This window comes from Phacochoerus africanus, chromosome 3, assembly GCF_016906955.1.
Source record: "Phacochoerus africanus isolate WHEZ1 chromosome 3, ROS_Pafr_v1, whole genome shotgun sequence".
Classification (NCBI taxonomy): domain Eukaryota; kingdom Metazoa; phylum Chordata; class Mammalia; order Artiodactyla; family Suidae; genus Phacochoerus; species Phacochoerus africanus.
Window position 1 is genome coordinate 130381066 of NC_062546.1, and position 20879 is coordinate 130401944.

General features: G+C 42.2%; 1 long non-coding RNA gene across 1 annotated transcript; it reads left to right on the plus strand.

The window, feature by feature from the left end:
- Positions 1 to 285: 285 nt before the first annotated feature.
- On the plus strand, positions 286 to 13697 carry LOC125122206 (uncharacterized). The gene is made up of 4 exons (XR_007133728.1): positions 286 to 358; positions 12807 to 12943; positions 13069 to 13172; positions 13516 to 13697. It is a non-coding gene; the product is annotated as an uncharacterized LOC125122206 (long non-coding RNA).
- Positions 13698 to 20879: the final 7182 nt, after the last annotated feature.

Genomic DNA, 20879 nt, shown 5'->3' on the forward strand with positions numbered 1-20879 from the left:
GGGAGAATTATGGTGTACAAAAAAGAAAAATTAATGGGCCTTTGGGTGTGTTTGGATGGAGATACCAGCAACGAACCCTATCTGAGCCGATAGCTTAAAAGCCTTATAGGAATTAAAAGGGGGGGTTAGGCTAGAGAAAAATATTGGAAATTATATGCAAAGAGCACTGGATGGGTGGAGAATCAAGGAATAGAAGAGATCTCCAGAGAAAAGTCTGCTAGAGAGAAGGTTGGTCTGAGGAGAGTGCTATAAACATGTTAACTGGTTTCTAACAGGAGAGGAAGAAGTTCAACTAGCAAAAGAGCTAGACAAAGACTGGCCATGGAGGTGAAATTGCATTTTTAAAATTTCCTAAAAGGTAATTTTCTGGGTGTCTTTAACCTTTTATTGGAAACTTTCTTTTTTTGGGGGGAAGAGGCACACCCATGGCATATGGAGGTTCCCAGGCTAGGAGTAGAATTGAAGCTATAACGCTGGCCCACACCACAGCCACAGCAGTGCCAGATCTGAGTCGAGTCTGCAAGCTACACCACCGCTCATGGCAATGCCAGATTCCTAACCCACTGAGTGAGGCCAGGGATAGAACCTGCATCCTCACAGATAACAGTCAGATTTGTTTTGACTGAGCCACGACAGGAACTCTTAGAAACTTTCTATTTCTGAGATACTGGGTATCTAATTTGAGGAAACTGCTGATTCTCTGCTCAAATTATATCCCCTTTGATTATAAATCTTGATACATGGTGGTATGAAAATTAGTAATTTTTCTTTTAAAAGAGGTATTCCAATCTTAAATTCCAACCATTGAATGAGGATACCTAATTAAAACCAACAACAACCAAATATTAGTCTGTAGAATTTAAAGAGAAGTGGGTTAGTAGGGGCTGGTTTTTACTTGCTCTGATAACAGACTGGGGGTGAGTTGTGGAGCTGGAATAAGATGGATTCAATTTGTCCAAATCACAGGTTTTGAAAGAGCTTCTGTTTAGCATAGGGGTTCTTTGTTGTTTTAGAGAAATTTAATAAAATAATAATATTATAAAAATATGTACTTGTAAAAATAATTCATAAATGTAGACGTAAATATGAAAACCCCACCACAATAAATAGATAAGCATGTACCCTTTTAGGCTTTCCAGAATATATACACAATCATATATGCCCATAACTTTTCTATTTGTAATTTTCCAAATTTTCACCATGTCATTCTCCTAAAAATAACAAGCTATGAAGGTCATACTTGTACAGTTTATCCACACACACTATATTTCACATGCATTATCTCGTGAATCCTCATTCTGACGTTCAAAAATAGGCCAGGTGGGATTATTGGTGTCATTTTATGGACGTCATTTGTCTAAAGTCTCAAAGCTACTGTGCTAAAGAAGTTGCAACTGGACTTGAGTCCTCCTCCAACCATGTTTATTTCTTACATTGTGCTGTTTCCCACAGGAGGATTTCCACACACAGGTCTCCACAGCCTCAGCTAAAGTGCCCTTAGGGTATATCAGCCCAAAACTTGGATTAGGATATAATTTTGCACCCCACAGGCTTCAGGCCTGTACTTGCTCTTCTTCAAAACCAAAGAGCCAAGAGTTATCAACAGAGACAACAGTGGTTTGATGGATGGACAATCTTACACATCCTAGAGCAACACTCCACCATGTGAGGTGAACAGCAGGCAGGACATGGCAGCAGTCTTCACTCCCAGGGGCAGAGGGAGGCTACTAGTTAAAAGGGGAATGGATGTGAGGTTGGCTCGTCGGTTACCATGAAACCAGCAGAGGGACATGTCTCTCACCACCCCTTTGATAAGCCTAGGGCAGAATTATGATCTAAAGCTAGAACAATCATTAGTTGGGGGCAAGTGTGTAGGAAGGTCAGTCATCAGTCAGGTGAGCAGGCTGTAGGTGAAGCAGGGACTGATGGAGCAGGAGATGTAGAGAGAGCAAGAGAACAGCCATCTTGAGTGGCTTAACCATAAAATCATGCAGTTGCCTAGTAGCTTTCTTGAGATGGAAAGGATGACTTGCCAAGTATCTCGAAGTGATGACAATGGAGGGTACAATGAAATGCTACAGGGAGCCCACACTGATATCGCTACATGTAACACTGATGTCTACACATGATCCAGCTAATAAATAATGCTGGCCATGGGCACATTTACTACTATGCTATTAAAAACAAACAAACAAACAAACAAATAACAACAACAAAAAAGACAATAGGCATCAAATGGAGTTACTTATGCTAAGCCCCATGTCACCAAACTGAGACTTAATTACAGTTTCAGCTCTTGCAAAAGTAGAATCTTAAACCAGTCAGTCAGGGATCTCCTGATCATCACTAGTTAGTGAATCTGTCTGGCAGACCCCTGTTATCCCCTAAAGGAAAGTAACCTTGCAGAAACCACCCCATTTTTTTTTGCCTAGTAAAAAATGTCCACTCTCTTCTTCTTATAAAAGTCTTTCATTTTATACAGTTCCTTAGAGCTCCTTTCTATCTGCTAGACTGGAATGGATGCTGCCAGATTCAAATTGATTTTTACTCAAATAAACTTAAAAAATTTAATGCCTCTATTTATCTTTTAACAGTTCTAATGAAGAAAAATGAGGGGGAGAGATGCAAGATGTAGTGTACTAGAAAGAGCACTACCATATTTCATTTCTGAGAAACATATTCTTTCCCACATTTTAATACTTAGAAATGGGCATTTATCTTACAAATCCATGGGTCTTTGATTTGGTAAAGAGCAGTAAATGGAGGCTCATTAAAATTAGATTCTTGTCTAAACTTCTGCATTTCCCCAAACTGTTGAAATTTCAAATGAATATAGCTATAGGTTAAAACTGGTAAGTGGCAAGGCTGGGGGTTGAACAAGGCAGTACAAGGCCAAGGACTCCCCAGTGAACCTCAATACTATTTTCCTACTTGTGACTGATGATTTTACATCACCGTCCTTTTATTTTCCTTCTTACTTTTCCATTCCTCTACAGGTTTACTAGCTGATTTTGATTTATGATAAACTCAGATGCCTTTGGGATTACAAACATGGAGCTGGTGAGGGATGGCAGACATTAGGGATGGTAAACAATATGATTCCCTCAGCCTGTGTACACACACATACACACACACACACACACACACCAGACTAATCTTTGGATTACCTTTTGCATAGTGACAAAAAAAATTTTAAAACATATTAAATTAAACAAGCCAAAAAAAGAAAACAACAGCAACAACCTTGGACTGGCTCTGAAAAAATAAAGCAAATTTACCTTATTAGAAATCTTTGTGATCTCCAAAAAATGGTATTGATTTCAGCTACCAGTTTGGGAACTTCTGTTAAGTCTCCAAGTAATAATATATTCCAGATGGATTACAGCAATACCCACAAAAACTTCAATAAAGCTAAAGGAGACATGGAAGAGGAGAAGCTAGCCTGGAATAGATCCACAAGTTCCCAGAGAGGAGGTCTCCAAAATGGCATTTTTGTTGAGTATCTCCTATCAAACATTAGTTTATTTTTGCTCTCAAGTGTCTTTCCCCTACATCATTTCTCTGGGTAGAGGATCCCATTTTACAGATTACACAACTAAGGCTCTAGGGAGGGAGTATCTTGTCCAAGGGTTACCAAGCCTCGGCTTTTCCAGTACACTCTGCTAGGGGGAAGAGGCAGAGGTATTACAAGCAGATAGGGAAAGGGGTCTCCAGAGAAAGAGAACCAAGCATGGCTTTCTTGACATAAGAAAAGCCATTTGGTCTAAGCCATTTTGTGATCCATGCTTGGCCACAATGTTTGTCTTTGAACAAGTCTCAGCAATGAGTGATTAAGGGAAGTGAGCAAATGCAGGAACAAAGGGAAAGAAGTCAAGAAACAATAGTTCAGCAAAAAGCAGAGTCCCAGTTTCTCTTCAAGGGATATTCATCACAATCTGATACACATTTTTGAAAGCCCCCACCCAGGTGGAGGATGGTAACTACATGCTGAAACCCCAGGTGATCAGAACCTAAGGAGTAATGATGTTGACCTTTACTAACCCACTTGACTTCAATCAACTAAAGTCTGGACTCTGTCAACATTTGCCCCAATTCTATGCAGAATTCTCCTGCTCAAGTCCCTTTAGGAATATGCATATACCACCCCAGCCCCTTCCTGGAAATGCATGTATCCTTAGCTTAAAACTTCCCTATTTTTGCTGTTCAGGGAGTCACTGCGATAGGAAAGGTCCTTGGTGTTCTCCTTACTTGCTTTTCCTGATCTTTGGCTTGGTTGTGTGTTTTGGCCTAACGTCCAGCAAGAGGCAAACACTGTTTAGGGGTAATTATCATGAAGCCAATGATGGCCTTTAGTTCTTTTCAAATTCTTATTCTCACTCTCACTCATAGTTGTACATTCTCTTTTTTAAAGAGATCCCTCCAAATTTTATAAACACCATGCTCCCCCAAACCCCAGATCCACACCTGTATGGAAGTCAAAGGGCTGTGATTACAGCCAACTTCAGCAGGTCAGTCTCTGACTCCAGCTCTCTCCCGGCAAGGGGAATGCCATGAATGCCAGGAGGTCTGTCCAGAGCCAGGACAGTGGGACTCTGCACATCCTACCTTTCTCCTCCAGGCTTTCCCTGTCAATTTAGCAATGGACTCTCCTGTGCTGGCTCACTACATCGAGATGCTTAGAGGGCAATGTAGACTATATTTTTACAGCTTTGGTTTTGCTATTAATTGCGATGTTGTCCCTAGCCTGCAGGAAATGAGATGCCAAAAGGAAGGGGAGTGGATCCCTTCCAGACCTCTACAAGGCTCAGATTATATTAAACCAGGAGCAAAACCCCTTTTTAGCATTTGAAAGAGAAGGCAATTGTATTAGTAAGCCTCACTCAACCGCCTCCAGACTTTTCTCAGCCAGAGAACAAAGGGAAAAAAGCAAACACCACTTCACGCCCTTATTCACTGGAGGTTAAAAGAGACCTCCCACTATACAAAAGTCCTTCTAAAGGTCAGCTTGGGAGTGTATTGAGGAGGAGGGCACTGGCCGGGAAACAGAATGTTTACCACCACTCTGAGGAGGGCTGCTTCTGTTTTCCTTTCAGCACGTGCATGGGGTACATCTGTCAGAATTGGACATTTTCATCCTGAGCTGCTTGCTGGTGGCCAAATTATACTTCCTAGGCCCTCTTCAGTGTTTTTCAGATTCTTGATTCCAACTGAATTTGAAAGCAGGGCCACCCTGAGCCAGGACAACTCCCTGGAGATGATTATTCATTCCTATTCATCAAGTCAACAGCTACTCATTGATGTGTAATATGTATCAAGCACTGTGCTAGGCGCTGGAAGGATGTAACAATGGGAGAGCTGAGGCAGCCACTTGAGAGCTTCAATTCAACCGGGGAAGATAAGGAAACGTACACACTCCATTATTTAGGTACAACTGTGATAAACAGTTGGAAGGAGCACAGTGGCAAAGAGAGCTTAACCTGGAGTGGCTGACCTTACGGGGGTTGTAAGAGAGGGGGCTTCTTTGAGGAAGAGAAGGAGTAGGAATTAGCTATGCTCTAGGGAAGTTGAGATCATGCTGGCAGGGGAGGGCAGCTGGCAAAAAGGCCCTGACTGGGGAAAAATAAGGCCCTGACACAGGAATGGGAAGAATACAAACATGGCTGGAGTCCAGAGGGCAAGTCAGAATGGGGCTGGGAACTAGGCAGGATGGGGATTTCTGTAGGGCTTTGTATTCTGTAGGCTTTTGCCTTATAGCTCCAAAGCAATGGAGAGCTAGTTATGGAACTTAATGAGGGAAGTGACTTAAAAGGTTTGCAATATAGAGTTTTAAAGGGCAACATATTGATGCTGGGACACCAGAAAATACATTTTGTCAAAAGTCAAGGTAAGAAGTTCTCAAATTTTAGCGAATTCCCTGGGGATTTGATAAAATGCAGATTCTGCTTAGGGAAGTCTAGGGTAGGGCTTGAGATCTGCATTTTACAACTCAGGTGCCCATGCATCTGGTTCTTACAACAAACTCTTTAATAGTTTGTTTTTGTTTTTAATTTTTTGCTTCTTAGGGCCCCCCTTCCCCGCGGCATATGGCAGTTCCCAGGCTAGGGGTCAAATCAGAGCTACAGCTGCCAGCCTACACTACAATCACAGCAACATGGGATCTGAGCCTTATCTGCAACCTACACCACAGCTCAGGGCAACGCCAGATCCTTAATCCACTGAGCTAGGCCAGGGAACAAACCAGTATCCTCATGAATCCTAGTCAGGTTTGTTAACCACTGAGCCATGAAGGGAACTCCCAACAAACACTTCATAGTTTTAGATCAAGGTGTTGAAACTGAGCAGAGCAGGGCCTTGTGAGGCTCCTGGGCACAAAAACCTTTCCGTGTCCCCCATTTCTTGTTTTTAGGAAATGGGCCTCATTCAAGCCTCCATGCCCTTCCCTGAGTTCTAAAGGGTAGGTTCAAACAGTTGCTGAGGGAGGGGATGCAGAGACTACTGAGGAGCAGTAGAGAAACAATAGTGCTGCCTTAGGGCAGGGTCCTGGTTTCTCCTCAAGGAATATACATAACAATATCTTTGAGTTCTTTTGCAAAACTAAAACCTCCAATAAATAAAAAATATTAACTACTTGATGAAGCATTCTTCACTCCTGAAAAAAAGAGGACCACTGGAATCAGTCCAGGCTGCTAAACACCAGCTTTGAAGAAGAATACAAGCTTGTATCTACCCTAATCCTTATCTGTGGCTCTATTTTTCTCTCCCAAAACTATACACCACTTCCTATTCTCTCTCAAAGGAGGGCACAGTCTTTAGGGCATTAGCCTGATGTGGCCTCCTTTGCCTGGCAAAGCAGTAAAACCTATTTTTTTCTGCTTCACCCAAAACTCTGTCTCTGCATTTCTATAGAGGCCAAGTTTCAGCAACAGTGTTTGCAATGGAGATGAAGAAAAGCAGACAAATTTGGGAACTCTTGTGTGGGAAGTCTCAAAGGGCTCTGACTAGGGCAACTTGGTAGAAGGGAATGGTATTCACTGAGGCAGGATACAACACAAAAGAGCAAGTTTGGGTGGAAAATGAAAAGCTTAGCTTTGGATATCTTGAGTTTGATGTTTCTTAGGAATATGTAAGTAGGCTATGTTACATTGGATCTGAAGCTCAGAAATGAAGAGGAAGCTGGCAATACAAATTTAGGGGTTATTGAAACCATGCCCTCAGACTGAGATTCGAACCCGTGTGCTGGGACTCTAACCCAGCCAAGACCCAGACTGGGACTCAAACCCACTGGCTGGAACTCAAACCTGATCAAAACCCAGACTGGGACTTGAACCCACAGTTTTTTAATTAAAATCACATACCTAATCACAGGACTTAACTGAAGTTCAGGGGCTTTATGTCTCAGCGCAGAAGGGATTCAGCAAGAGGAAAAGTGATAGGTAAGAAGTAGATTTATTGAGAGATAGACAAGGTATGGGCTATCTCAGAGAGAGAGAGAGAGAGAGAGAGAGAGAGAGAGAGAGAGAGAGAGAGCGAGCGCGAGCGAGCGAGCAGCCCTAGGAGAAACATACTCCATAGACAGAGTGTGAGCATCTCTGGCTAGAGGTTATAGGCCCTGAAATATGAGGTGGTGAATTTTATGAGCTGGGCAATTTCATAGGCTAATGAGTGGAAGGATTATTCCAACTATTTCCAGGAAGGGGCAGGGGTTTACAGGAATCACGCCACTTTCCCTTTTGGCTTTTTGCGGTCAGCCTTAGAACTGTCATAGCACCTGTGGGCATGTCATTGAGCATGCTAAAGTGTTACAATAGAGTACAATGAAGCTCAAGGTCCACTGGAAGTCAAATCATCCACCATCTTGGACCTAGTTGGTTCTAACCAGGTTTTGTCATATCCTCAAGGAGTATGTCATTTTTTTAAGGGTTGTGCCCTGCCCCCCTTCCCTCCTGTTTCATTATTAATATGTAAATGGTAATTGAAGCTGTGAAAATGGATGTTGTCCACCTAGGGAGAAAGCATACAGTAGGGGTCACAACTCAAATTTGGCATGTTGGCCATCTGTTGGTCTTCTTGTAAGTATGTTGAAAAGACAAAGTGACTGCTTAACATCTGAGTAGTCAGAAGCCAGCTAAAAATAAATAAATAAATAAGAAAAAAAATCTGAAAAGAAAAAGAAAGATGGAAGAAAAACAAGTTGCTAGCCAACAGTTATTGATGTTTCTTTCTTGCTGATAGAACAGGTTTTAGACATAGAGATGGTTTGAAATCGAGGAAAAGAAACCCTTCCTGTAGCCCCAGTGGCTGAGTCACAGTTGATCTAAACCAGACATAATCATCTCATTCCATTTTGCCTAAAGACTGGCCCAACAGTGGGTTCTGATCAGTGAGACAAAAAAGGAAGTAGGCTGGGGTGAGTGAGGATTCAAGGAAGGCATTTTTCTTTCCTATAAAAAGATTAGGAACATGAAGAGAGCTTCATAGTTCCATTGCTTCCCCCATTTTCCTGCTCTGAACTCAGATGTGATGTCAGAGCAATGTCAGCCATCCTAGGGCTGAGAGGAAGTAGAAAAGAGTGAAAATTCAACAGCTACGGATGGTGAAATGAAAAACTCTCACCTTGCTGATGACTAACTGAGCTGCTGAGTGGCTCTGGAACCACCTCCCTCTCATGTCTTTTTTAAGTGAGATGGTAAATGCTCATACTGCTTAAGCCCATTAGGAAGTTCTGATAGTTGCATGTTCAACTGTTGTTTAGTATATACTGTATAGTGTAGTTCTGGAGCTGGATAGATAGATATGGTTCAGATGGAATGCTTTGGACATTCTGTATGTTTCCTCATCTGCAAAATGGAGATAATATCTATTCCAAGAAATTTCATATACTGTTGGTAGTAGTGTAAATTAGTAAAGCTATTTTGTAAAGTAATTTGGCAGGATTTACTAAAACTGAAATGCATGAATCTTAAGGTGCGGCAATTCCGCTTCTAGGTAAATGCTAGAGAGACCATACCATACATCAAGAGAGATGTGCACAAGATTATTCACTGAAGCATTTTGTGCAATAGGAAAGAATTTGCACCAGTCTAGATATCCCTCAGGAAAAAAATCATAGGTAAGGTATAGTATATTAATATGATAGTATACATTGGAGCAGTTTAAACAGATGAACTAGCTCTATCTATATATACCAACATGGATGGATCTCAGAAATTTAATGCTGAATAAAAAAAGCAAACTGCAGAGTGAGATGTGGAGTATGATCCATTTATATACATTTTAAAAGCAGACACTACACTACATATTTTAGTGGATCTGTAAGTCTATGGAAAATAGATTGGAAGGACACACATTAGATACACTCAGGGATGAGGGATAAAGGAGATAAGAAAAAAGAGGGATCGTGTCTAGACAGATGATTATATCATGCTAGTAACAGAAAACAATAACTGATTAAATCAATTCAGTTCTGGGTATCTGCAGCTCAACCTTAAAAACAAAACACAACAAAATAGTATTGGTCTTCTGGTCTTCCAGGATTAAATGACATAATAGCCCAGTGTCTAGCACATAATAAAGACTTAACGAATGGTAGCCATCATCATTATTATGATATCCACCTGTTGTACTCTGCTTTTTGCTTTTCATGGGCTCTTTCTGGTAATCTTAGAAAGATGGGGAGTTTGGTTGGATACTTCTGTCTGTATCTAGATTTCCAGTTGATTAGCTTGAGGGCTCTAAAAGCAAACGGCTTGGTTTGGGCCAGGTCTTGCTGTACATAGAGGCTACTCTGATGGGTTAAAAAACAGGGCCAGTAGGCATTCCTAGCTCACCAATCCCCCAACTAACTACAAAGAACACCTTACTAGTATAAGTCCTTGCGTTTTAAATAAGTCATTTATATTACATTTGCTCAGGACTAGACTGAGCAAAAAGGAAAATATATTGGTGCATGTGAAAACTGAGAATTCCAAGAAAGAGAACTGGCTTCAAATTTCTCAGCTGAATTAGAGAATTCTCACTGCCTTGAACCTACCTACTTCTGCTATTTCCACAACTAAAAGTCTGTTTTTGCAGTATCCACTTCCAGGTACCAATTTTTGATCCAGTTCTACAAGCAACTGAAAGAGGGTTTGACTCACCAAGTGGAAAAAGGAATTTATTGGAAGCAGACTCTGTAGTTCACAAAATTAAAGGAAATGCTGAGAGCCAGGGCTTGGAAAGAAAGGAAAGCAGGAAGCTACATGATCTTACTAAGAAGTATAGGAGTTTTTTTTAGGTAGTGCCATGGGCACAAGATACTACACCAATCTAGATTCCTACTGTCATTCTCCCTGAAGAAAGAGTCTGATTGGCTTAGTTTGAGTCATTTGGGGGGGGGGGGGGCTGTGATTGACAGTCCTAGTAAGACTGCATAGAATTAGAGAGCTGCAGTCCCCTTAAAAGACAAGCTTCTTCCAAAACAAAGGCAGGGATGCTGGCCTAGCAAAAACAACAGACATTTACTACACTGCTACAGAGTGTTTGCATCTCATTAGAGCGTTCCAAAGGTCACAGATAGGAAGACAGTATAACTTCACTATCAGCTCACTTATGACATGGGGAGCACCTTCACAATGCTATCTATTCCCCCTTCCATATATATCAGATGAGGTTCATGACACATTCCCCCTGATATCATCAGATGTAAGTCTCTGTAAATGAACAGTAACTCAGGAGTTCCCGTCGTGGCGTGGTGGTTAACGAACCTGACTAGGAACCATGAGGTTTCGGGTTCAATCCCTGACCTCGCTCAGCAGGTTAAGGATCCGGCGTTGCCATGAGCTGTGATGTAGGTCGCAGACATGGCTTGGATCCCGCATTACTGTGGCTCTGGTGTAGGCCAGCGGCTACAGCTCCAATTAGACCCCTAGCCTGGGAACCTCCATATGCCACAGGCATGGCCCTAGAAAAGACAAAATGAATAAATAAAAGAACACCATTAAAAATTTATTTAAAAAAAAACACACCAGTAACTCACAGTTGGAAAGGGTCTCATATTTCTTAAGGGAGTGATTTTCAGCTTGCCTTGACTGTACATTAAAATCACCTGGGACACTATTTAAAAACGCACACACCCAGAAATTCCTGATTTAATTGGCCTGGGAAGGAGAGATTGGGCATCAGTATATTTTTTTTAAGTTCCCCAGGTGATTCTAATGTGCAGCCACCATTGAGAAGCCCTGGGATAGACTTTTAGAGATAGTTTGCTCTCATGCACGGTCTTCCTGCAGAAAGTTCCTCTGTATCTTTGAGAGGTGACTGTCACCTTGTTTTAATGATTCCAGTGAGGAGAGGACCTTAGTTTGTTCCAGCTGCAATAATAAAATATCATACATAGGCCAGGTGGCTTACACAAGAGAAACTGATTTTCTTACAGCTGTGGAAGCTTGAAAGTCCAAGATCAAGGTGCCAGCAGGGATCCGTTCCCTGTGAGAGCTCTCTCTGCTCCATTCACACATGGTGGAGAGGGAACAAGCTCTCTGGTATCTGTTCTTCCAAGGACACTAATCCTCTTGGATCAGGGTTCCACCTTTACAATCTCATTTCACCTTAATTGCCTCTATAAAGGCCTTATCTGCAAATGCAGTTACACTGGGGGTTTGGGTTTCAGCATATAAATTTTGGGGGGACACAAACATTCAGTGCATAACAAGGCAGTCATAGATCATCAGGCTAGTGCGACTCAAAGTGTTACAAAGCTCTTTTTCCTATGAAGGCCCAAACTATCTCTTTCCATATTCTTTCTAACTCTTAGTCTTCATTCCGTAGAAAGGGTTAAGAGGATTTCCCATTGTGGTGCAGTGGAAGTGAATCCGACTAGGAACCATGAGGTTGTGGCTTCGATCCCTGGCCTCGCTCAGTGGGTTAAGGATCTGCTGTTACCGTGAGCTGTGGTGTAGGTCGCAGACGCGGCTAGGATCTGGCTTTGCTGTGGCTGTGGTGTAGGCCGGCAGTTACAGCTCCAATTAGACCCCTAGCCTGAGAACCTCCATATGCCACAGGTGCAGCCCTAAAAAGACAAAAAAAAAAAAAAGGTTAAGAGAAATAAAGGCAACTAACACAATAAACAAAAGTTTTGCTAGGCTCTCCTTCAAGCCTCAGGAGGATACTATGAGGAAGATATCATTATCCTCAATTTATAGATTAGAAGACTGGTATCAGAGAGGTGGCAAAATGAGAATTCACACCCAAGCCTTTCTGCCTCCTAAGCCCATGCTCTTTCTACCTTTGTGCTGTAGAGTTACCACTGCTACACAAAACCCTCAGATACGGAGTTCCCATCGTGGCGCAGTGGTTAACGAATCTGACTAGGAACCATGAGGTTGCGGGTTCGGTCCCTGCCCTTGCTCAATGGGTTAACGATCCAGCGTTGCCGTGAGCTGTGGTGTAGGTTGCAGACGCGGCTGGGATCCCGAGTTGCTGCGGCTCTGGCGTAGGCCGGCGGCTACAGCTCCGATTCGACCCCTAGCCTGGGAACCTCCATATGCCATGGGAGCAGCCCAAAGAAATAGCAAAAAGACAAAAAAACAAACAAACAAACAAAAAAAAACCAAAACCCCTCAGATACAAGAGGGTATAGTTGCCTGTAGGCTTGAAAGCTACGCCTGACCCCTGAGAACATGCCTCATCCATCCAAATCCTGCTTCTGCTACTGTGGATGTCTTTGCTTTTCTTTCTTTCCCTTTCTCCCTTTATTTCATACTTTTATTATTTATGTTTCATCCTAGTTTTGATTCACTTCACTCCCACATGATCTTATTTTTTTGCAGCATCCCTTCTGGAATTCCTATCATTTTGCAGACTCTAGTATAGACCAGACTTCAGCATGTGTAAGAATGATAAAGAAATATTCTGATTGACATGATGAGGTGGGGATGAAGGATCTGCATTTCAAACAGACTCTCAGGTGATGATGTTGCCCCTGGTTGGTAGATTCTACTTTGAATGTGCTGGTATAGATTCACTTTTCAGCCTCTCTAGCTGGCTGATCTGTACACAGGGTTTCATGTGCTTTTTTACTTTCTCCTTTAGAGGGAAGATCAGCTTGTACTTCCGGTCCTAGGATTATGACAGGTGCATACAGAAAAAGCCTTAAGATGGAATCTCTAGGTCATGAGTGCCAGAAACCGTGGTTTGTATGTAATGTGATATTTTTTTTCTACCTGCTATCCCTTCCCCCCCCTTTTTTTTTTCTGCAACAGTACTTCTCTTTTATTTGGGGGGAGTGCTTTTAGTTTACTCTGTGTGATCCTGGTGGGTCTGTCAATCATGTGGCCCCACAAATTCCACCATAGGAATGGACACAGGAGTCAGAAGAGCAGGTCAGAATGTGTACATCATTTCCCCAGTCACAGTGATGGGAAAAGCTAGCTGCTTGTTCAGCACATGATCAACAAAAGTCCAGTCAGATTTTCTTTTTCAGCATTTCCATAAATGCTGGGAGAAAAGAGGGTTTTTTTCTTCCCTTGCTCTTGCAAGTTGTTGGGGTGATGCAGGCCTGGTGGTGCTGGTGGTCATCTCTGTCCTCACATGGAGGGATCCTCTGGGTGAATGAAGCTAACACACAGGGGATAGAAGCTGAAGATGGAGAGGGAGCGAGAAGCTCTGACAGCACTGCATCTAGTTTTGCTAAAGACTTTCTCCCTTAGATTGCCCATTCCTTTGTGTCAATAAACACTGTTTGATAAATCTTCTTTGAGTTTTTGTTTCTGCAACCAGACTTGTTATAAAATGTGCCCAACTTGTTCAACACTGCATCCCCCATGCTTAGCAATCAAATATATGCTCACAAAGTACTCACCAAATAAATGAGCAGAGGAAGCTCTCACTCTGTACAAATACTTTTCTGGGTCTCAAAATAATTCACTAAAATACCACCACTCTTCCAGGCAACTTCATGTGGAAACTGCTTCAAAATCTGTTTTTTATTGAGAATATACACACACCCCAATGTTCATTGCAGTACTATTCACAATAGCCAAAACATGGAGTCAACCTAAATGCATGCCAATAGAGGAATGGATAAATAAAATATGGTATATATGTATATATAATGGAATATGACTCAGCCACAAAAAGGAATGAAATAATGCCATTTGCAGTAACATGAATGGATATAGAGATTATCATGCTAAGTGAAGTTAAGTTTGACAGTGAAAGACAAATATCATCTGATATCACTTATATGTGGAATCTAAAAAGGATGCAAATGAACTCATTTGCAGAACACAAAGCACTAAGAGTTGTTCCTGAGTTTCTCAGAACTGTTGTCACTTCTGTCTTTCCTAACCTTGCAACTCTTCTGGTCTGTGAGCCAGTCCAGAGGCCATCTGATAAATCCTTTTTATTAGTTTATATAGGATACAACCAAAGTTAGCTTTGAGAATTAAATATGCTTGAGGGAATTTGCTCAGTACTAGGGAATATAATAAATGCCCAATAAATGTTAGCTACATTTTAAAACTTCAATTTGACTTTTTGGTGGATCCTACATGATTAGACAAATTAATCCCTGCTGATTATCCAAAACTCAGCTACATGGAGTTGCCTATGTGAGAAACAGCTTGACTGAACTGGAGCCTACACACCAGTATCTACTCTATGCCTTTAGAAAAGAGGAGAATCAGATGAGGAAATTCTGCTTCAGTGGGTCAGGGATGGGGAGGGGCTCAAGAACTTGTCTAGAGCTTGTCTAGAGCTCAAGTTTTTTGGTTTGTTTCTTTGTTTTTTCTTTTTAGGGTTGCACCCATGGCATATGGAACTTCCAAGTCTAAGGGTCCAATCAGAGCTGCAGTTGCTGGCCTACACCACAGCCACAGCAATGCCAGATCCGAGTTACATCTGCAACCTACACCACAGTTCATGGCATCACCGGATCCTTAACCCACTGAGCGGGGCTAGTGCTCGAAACCACATCCTCATGGATACTAGTCAAGTTTGTTATTCCTGAGCCACAATGGGAACTCCTAGAGCTCAATTTGGAAACCACTGATTACTTTCTCTATCCATGATGTCTTAATCTCTTCTGACTGGCAGATAGCAGAAACTCCTATTGTTTCTCAATTTGTGGCTCTAAGAAGCAGACTGCTCTTCAAAAAGCCAGAGCCCCCAGAGCTGATTGCATATGTGAACAATAAGGAATAAGGAAATAGAGGTTTTGCAGATGTGATTAAGTGATGGATCTTGAGATGAGGAGATAATCCTGGGAGGGCCCTAATTATTATCATCTAGGTGGGCCCCAAATGCTGCAAGTATCTTCATTAGAGAAAGGCAGAGGGAGACTACACCCACACACAGAGGAGAAGGCAATATGAAGGCAGAAGGGGATCAGAGAGATGCAGTCACAAGCTGAGAAAGACTGACAGCCACAAGAAGCCAGACACAGGCATGGAAATGATTCTTCCCCAGATCATCCAGACTGTGGCCCTGCCAAGGCCTTGATTTCCACTTGGTGAAACTGACTTTGGGTTTCTGGCCTGCAGGACTGTAAGAGAACAAATTTCTGTTGTTCGAAGCCACAAGGTTTGCAGTAATTTGTTACAGCAGCTGCAGGAAGCTAATACACCACCCTAAATACACTTGTCAAATGTACTGAAAATCTGTCTAACCAAAAGCTGTAAGAAACAGAAACTTCACTCTATTTATATAGATTTTTTTGGCCCTTTTCTCTCCCACTAACTTGCCAAAATGCCAAGAAGAGTTGTTAATGCACAGATTCAACTGCTCCTGTGGTATCACTCACCGACCACCCCCTGCTGAATCATCCTCCATAACGGGCATCCAGGCTGATTTGCTTCTGGTGCAATTTCTGTGCCCCTGGATCTGAGTTGCCTTCTGAAAGCTCTTAGCCCCCTTCTGAAGGATGAATGAAAGGGTGTGTGTGTGTTAGCACAAATAATAAACCTTTCCCCCTCATCTCAACCTTCTCCAGGAGCAGGAGGCTGGTTCACTGCACAGTGGCCTTCACCCATCCCTCCTCTCCCCTCGGGATGGGGTCAAGTGAGGTCACTCTCCTGGGGGGAAATTAAGAACATAGCTAAGGTCTTCTTCTTTCAGTTCTCTCCCCCTAAGCCAATGATCATTTAAAATTTTCTCATACAAATGCTTGTAAAAAAAAAAAAAATTCAGACAGCATGAAAGAATTTACAATACCTGTTCCAGTTCTTCTCTCCACATCTTCCCATTTTACCCCCTTCCATATGTCTAACCACTGTTATAAGTTTGATACTTCCTTCCAGAAATTTTGTAAATGCTCATGAACTCCATTGGCATGTACATGCCTGTGTGTCCACTTATATGTGTATTGACACAGAGGCTTTTTGTTTTTTAAGTTGATAAAATAATGGGGAAAGATTAAATGCTAAATCAAGGCAATTCTGTTATGACAGGGCTATGATAGGAAAAGTAGAAAACTACAATTGAGCTGGGGACATTTAAGTAGATGTTACTTAAGATTTTGAACCCCAGGCTTTTCTGAATCCTCCTGGCCTGCAGAAGTGACCATCTCACTCATTAGGAGCTACCACTCTTTCCTTGTTTGAAAACCCCATGCAGAGGCCTTTCCCTCTGCATGATGCCCTTTTCTGATGATCTGCCCCCATTCCCCTTCCTGGCCATTAGGCCTATAGCTAGGGTTAAGTTCCTATATCACAGATCTAGGAACATGCTGGGCCTGATAAGGAAGGAAAGGGATTCTACCCAAGAAGTTGCAAAATATAATTAGAATGTATTAGTAGGAGCTAGGACTGGATCCTGGGGCTGTTCCATCAAGCAGGCTCCACCAAGCATATTGGACAGGGGAGAGTTGATTGATTTGTGGACACTCTTTCAAAATATAAAATTTAACACCCTATCAAGGACCTGAGGAGACAGTATAAACTCACCACTAATATGGATTTCAGAAGCATGGAAAAAACGATGGGTCATGCTACATGAAGTTGAAGTGCCAGAATTACTACGGTAGGCAGTGGAGAAATGCATTAAAAGGTTCAGGGAAATGGACATCCTGAAGTGGGTATCTCTGGAAGTTTGGAAGAAACACTGGATGATATGTGTTATGGGAAAGACTACTGGACTCATCATTGTCAAGGCCACGAGTAAGGCATTGGTGAGAGGAGTACAAACATTCCTTAAAGGTTTATAAGACAGGGTTAACAGAGGGGATGCCATTACAGCATTAGGTTCAATGCTAACTGCAGGAGGTTAGGACTCTAAAACAATAGAAAATAGGTAGTGGCACTTTACTGCCAGAAGCAATGTGCATGTAATTTTCTCTCTCTTTTTTTTTTGGCTGCACTCTTGGAATATGGAGGTTCTTAGGCCAGGGGTCAAATCGGAGCTATGCCACTGCCACAGCCACAGCAACACAAGAACCAAGCCATGTCTACAACCTACACCACAGCTCACAGCAATTCTGGATCCTTAACCCACTGAGCAAGGCCAGGGATCGAACCTACATCCTCATGGATGCTAGTCTGATTTGTTGACCGCTGAGCCATGGTGGGAACTCCTTCATGTTATTTTCGTAATAAGTGACAGAGTCACAGGGTAGCCCCAGAGTGGGTTGGGGGGTGGGGGAGCCTGCAGAGAGTAATGGAAATGGTTAAGAGAGCATAGTATTCCTAGGGGCAAAATAAATGGGCATCCAACAAAGGTCAAACCCAGCTTGTATTGTTAGAAAAAATCAAAGGAGGATGATCATTAGATTGAAGATGATTAAAAGTTATGATCGCTCGCTCAGCTACTGGACCTGAGTTAGTTTATAGGTACAAAACCCACTGATTGAGTAGTCACGTATAATTAGGTATCCCAAATCATTTTGCAGACTATGGGAAATAAAAGGCTGAGTTTTGTTTTGTTTGTGTGTTGTTGTGTTTTTTTTTTGGCTGCACCTGAAGCATGCAGAAGTTCCCTGGCCAGGAATTGAACTTGCACCACAGCAGTGACATGAGTCATTGCGGTGACAGTGCTGGATCCTTAACCCCCTGTGCCACAAGGGAACCCCAGGACTGAGTTGATATTAATATTCAGAGACACAAAATATCATCATAGTCTCCCTGTTAGAATGGAGGCTGATAGCATTTTGACCAAGGTCCTGCTTGCAGTGAATCTAGAGGATCTGTTGATCCACCCAGCAGTCTTTTTTTTTTTTTTTTTTTGGCTGCACTTATGGCATACAGAAGTTCCAAGGCCAGGAATCACATCCATGTCATAGCAGTGACCCAAACAGCTGCCGTGACAATAATGGATCCTTAACCTGCTCAGCTCCACAGGAACTCCCCAGCAGTCATTTTTATGATCCCCAAATTTATAACTGACCTATGTAGTAGTTAACAGAGCTCCAACTTGGGGTTCTTGGCCTTTAGGGGTAAGGGCTCTCATAGTGGGGAAGTCTAAGTAAAAGCCTCTGAAAATACTCCATCATCCCTCCAAACTCATCCAGGCACCAAAATCAATTACACAACCCCAGGGCAGGGAGAGGGCAAAAATCAGTGCCATCTCTAAAGATATAAAAAAATATAGGGATTGTGGACTCTGTCTCAACTCCATTTAATTTGCCCATCTGGCTCCCAGAAGAAACCAAAGAGATCTTGGAAAATGACAATTCATTGCAAACAAACTCTCCCCCTAAATGAAGCCACCATGCTAGATATGATTAGTATCTTTCCTAGAGCATATCAACATGGTTTCAGGTACACAATATGTGGTTATTGGCTTGGAAAATGCATCTTTTACATTGTGATTAAAAAACAGTATCAGGAATAGTTTGTATTTAAATAGAATGGGTAATAATACATATTTACACTTCATCCCCAAAGCAATGTTAATTTTCTGCTTTCTATAAGAATATAGTCCAAAGAGATCTGGCCCATCTAGACATATTCTAGAACTTCACATTGATCCATTACATCAATGATATTAGGCTAAATGGGACTAGGGAACAAGAAGTGGTGAGCATACTGGAGCACTTGTGAGGCACATCTGCTCCATGTGAGATTAAACTCTATAAAGAATAGTATCCCTGATATATAAGTAAAAAATTATAGTTTTATAGTTAGGGATATTCCAGGACATACCTTCCAAAAAAAAAATCATTATATCTTGCACCTCCCATACAAAGAAGGAACTTCTATGCCTTGTAGGTTGATCTCAGTTCTAGAAGAAAGTATATCCCACATCAGAGAATACTTCTCCAGCTCATGTACCAGATGATAAGAAACGCTGTCAGCTTTGAGTAGGTCCCAGTGCAAAAAAAGAGTTCTGCAGCAAATCTGAGCAGCCCTGCTGCTTGGGTCATGAAACCGTGCAGATCCTATAATATCAGAGACATCAGTGACGGGAAACGATGCAAAGTGGTAGCAGGGCTTATGGCGAGCTCCAGTGGGAGAATAACAGTGCAGACTGCTGAGATTCAGGTACAGGGAGAATTATACACTTAAACATTTTTTCTGCATGCTATTCAGAATTGATACAGATGGAATGCCTAATCACAAGACACCAAATAGCTATGCCTCCAGAACTGCCCATCAAGAGCTGGGTTCACATAGAGCCCTCAGGTCATAGCTGGATTCACATAAGAGTCCGTTAGTCAAACCTCTTGAGCCCTGAAGCAGTTTGTTGTAAGAGGAGCATGAGTCCCAAGCATGAGAAGGACTAGAGAGTAAAAAATAAGCTTCACAAGCATGTAACCCAGACCTTCATTACTGTGTCCCAGGACCTGTCCCTCACCTCACTATGATCATATCCGGAATCTCTCATCACCAGCTGACGGGAAAGCAAAACTCCAAGCTTGGTTTACAAATAGAACAGCTTAGTATGTGGGTGCTTAAAAATGGGAGCAGCTGCACTGCAGCCTCATTCTGAAGTGGCTTTGAAAGACAGTAGTGAGGGAAAATTCTCCTAATGGGCAGAGTTTTGGGTAATGCAGCAGTTTATCCACTTTATCTGAAAGAGGTAACCTGAGGTTACAATATATCTAGACTCAAGGGCAGGCGCCCACGAAAGAGTAAGATTAAAAGAATGGAATGGGAAATGGAAGAACATATGAGAATGGAAACAAAGTGTGAAAATCTTTAAATTGTATGTTAAAGCCCACCAGAGAACATCAACCATGGAAGAAAATCTAAATAGCTAAGTAGACACCTGTAACCAGTTATTTCAGTGTTAGCTCACTGGGTACATGAATGTAGTGGCCATGGTAGAAGAGATGGATGCTATAAATGGGTCCAAAGCAGGGGTTCCCACTTAGCAAGGCTGGATTGACTGCTGATTCTATCAAATGCCCAACAGCAGATACCAATGTTGAGTCCCTGATATAGTACTATTCCTCAAGAAGATCGCTGGTGTCAGATTAACTACATTGAGTCTCCTTTTCCCTAGAAAGGCCAGAGGCTTTCTCTGATAAGAATAAATACAGGAGTTCCCGTCATGGCGCAGTGGTTAACGAATCTGACTAGGAAACATGAGGTTGCGGGTTCGATCCCTGCCCTTGCTCAGTGGGTTAACGATCTGGCGTTGCCATGAGCTATGGTGTAGATTTCAGACGTGGCTCGGATCCTGTGTTGCTATGGCTCTGGCGTAGGCTGGCAGCTACAGCTCCGATTCGACCCCTAGCCTGGGAACCTCCATATGCCGTGGGAGTGGCCCAAGAAATGGAAAAAGACAAAAAAAAAAAAAAACCAATAAATACAGCTTTTTTTTCTGGTAAGCGGCCTGAGGTGACCTCTAAAAATGGTTTGCTATTTGCCTGACGCAGAAAACCCCACAAAATCATGCAAATCAAGAGGTTGAAATCTTTGTGTTCACGTTAAGAACACTCGTGAAACTGTCAGGCCAATAAAGGT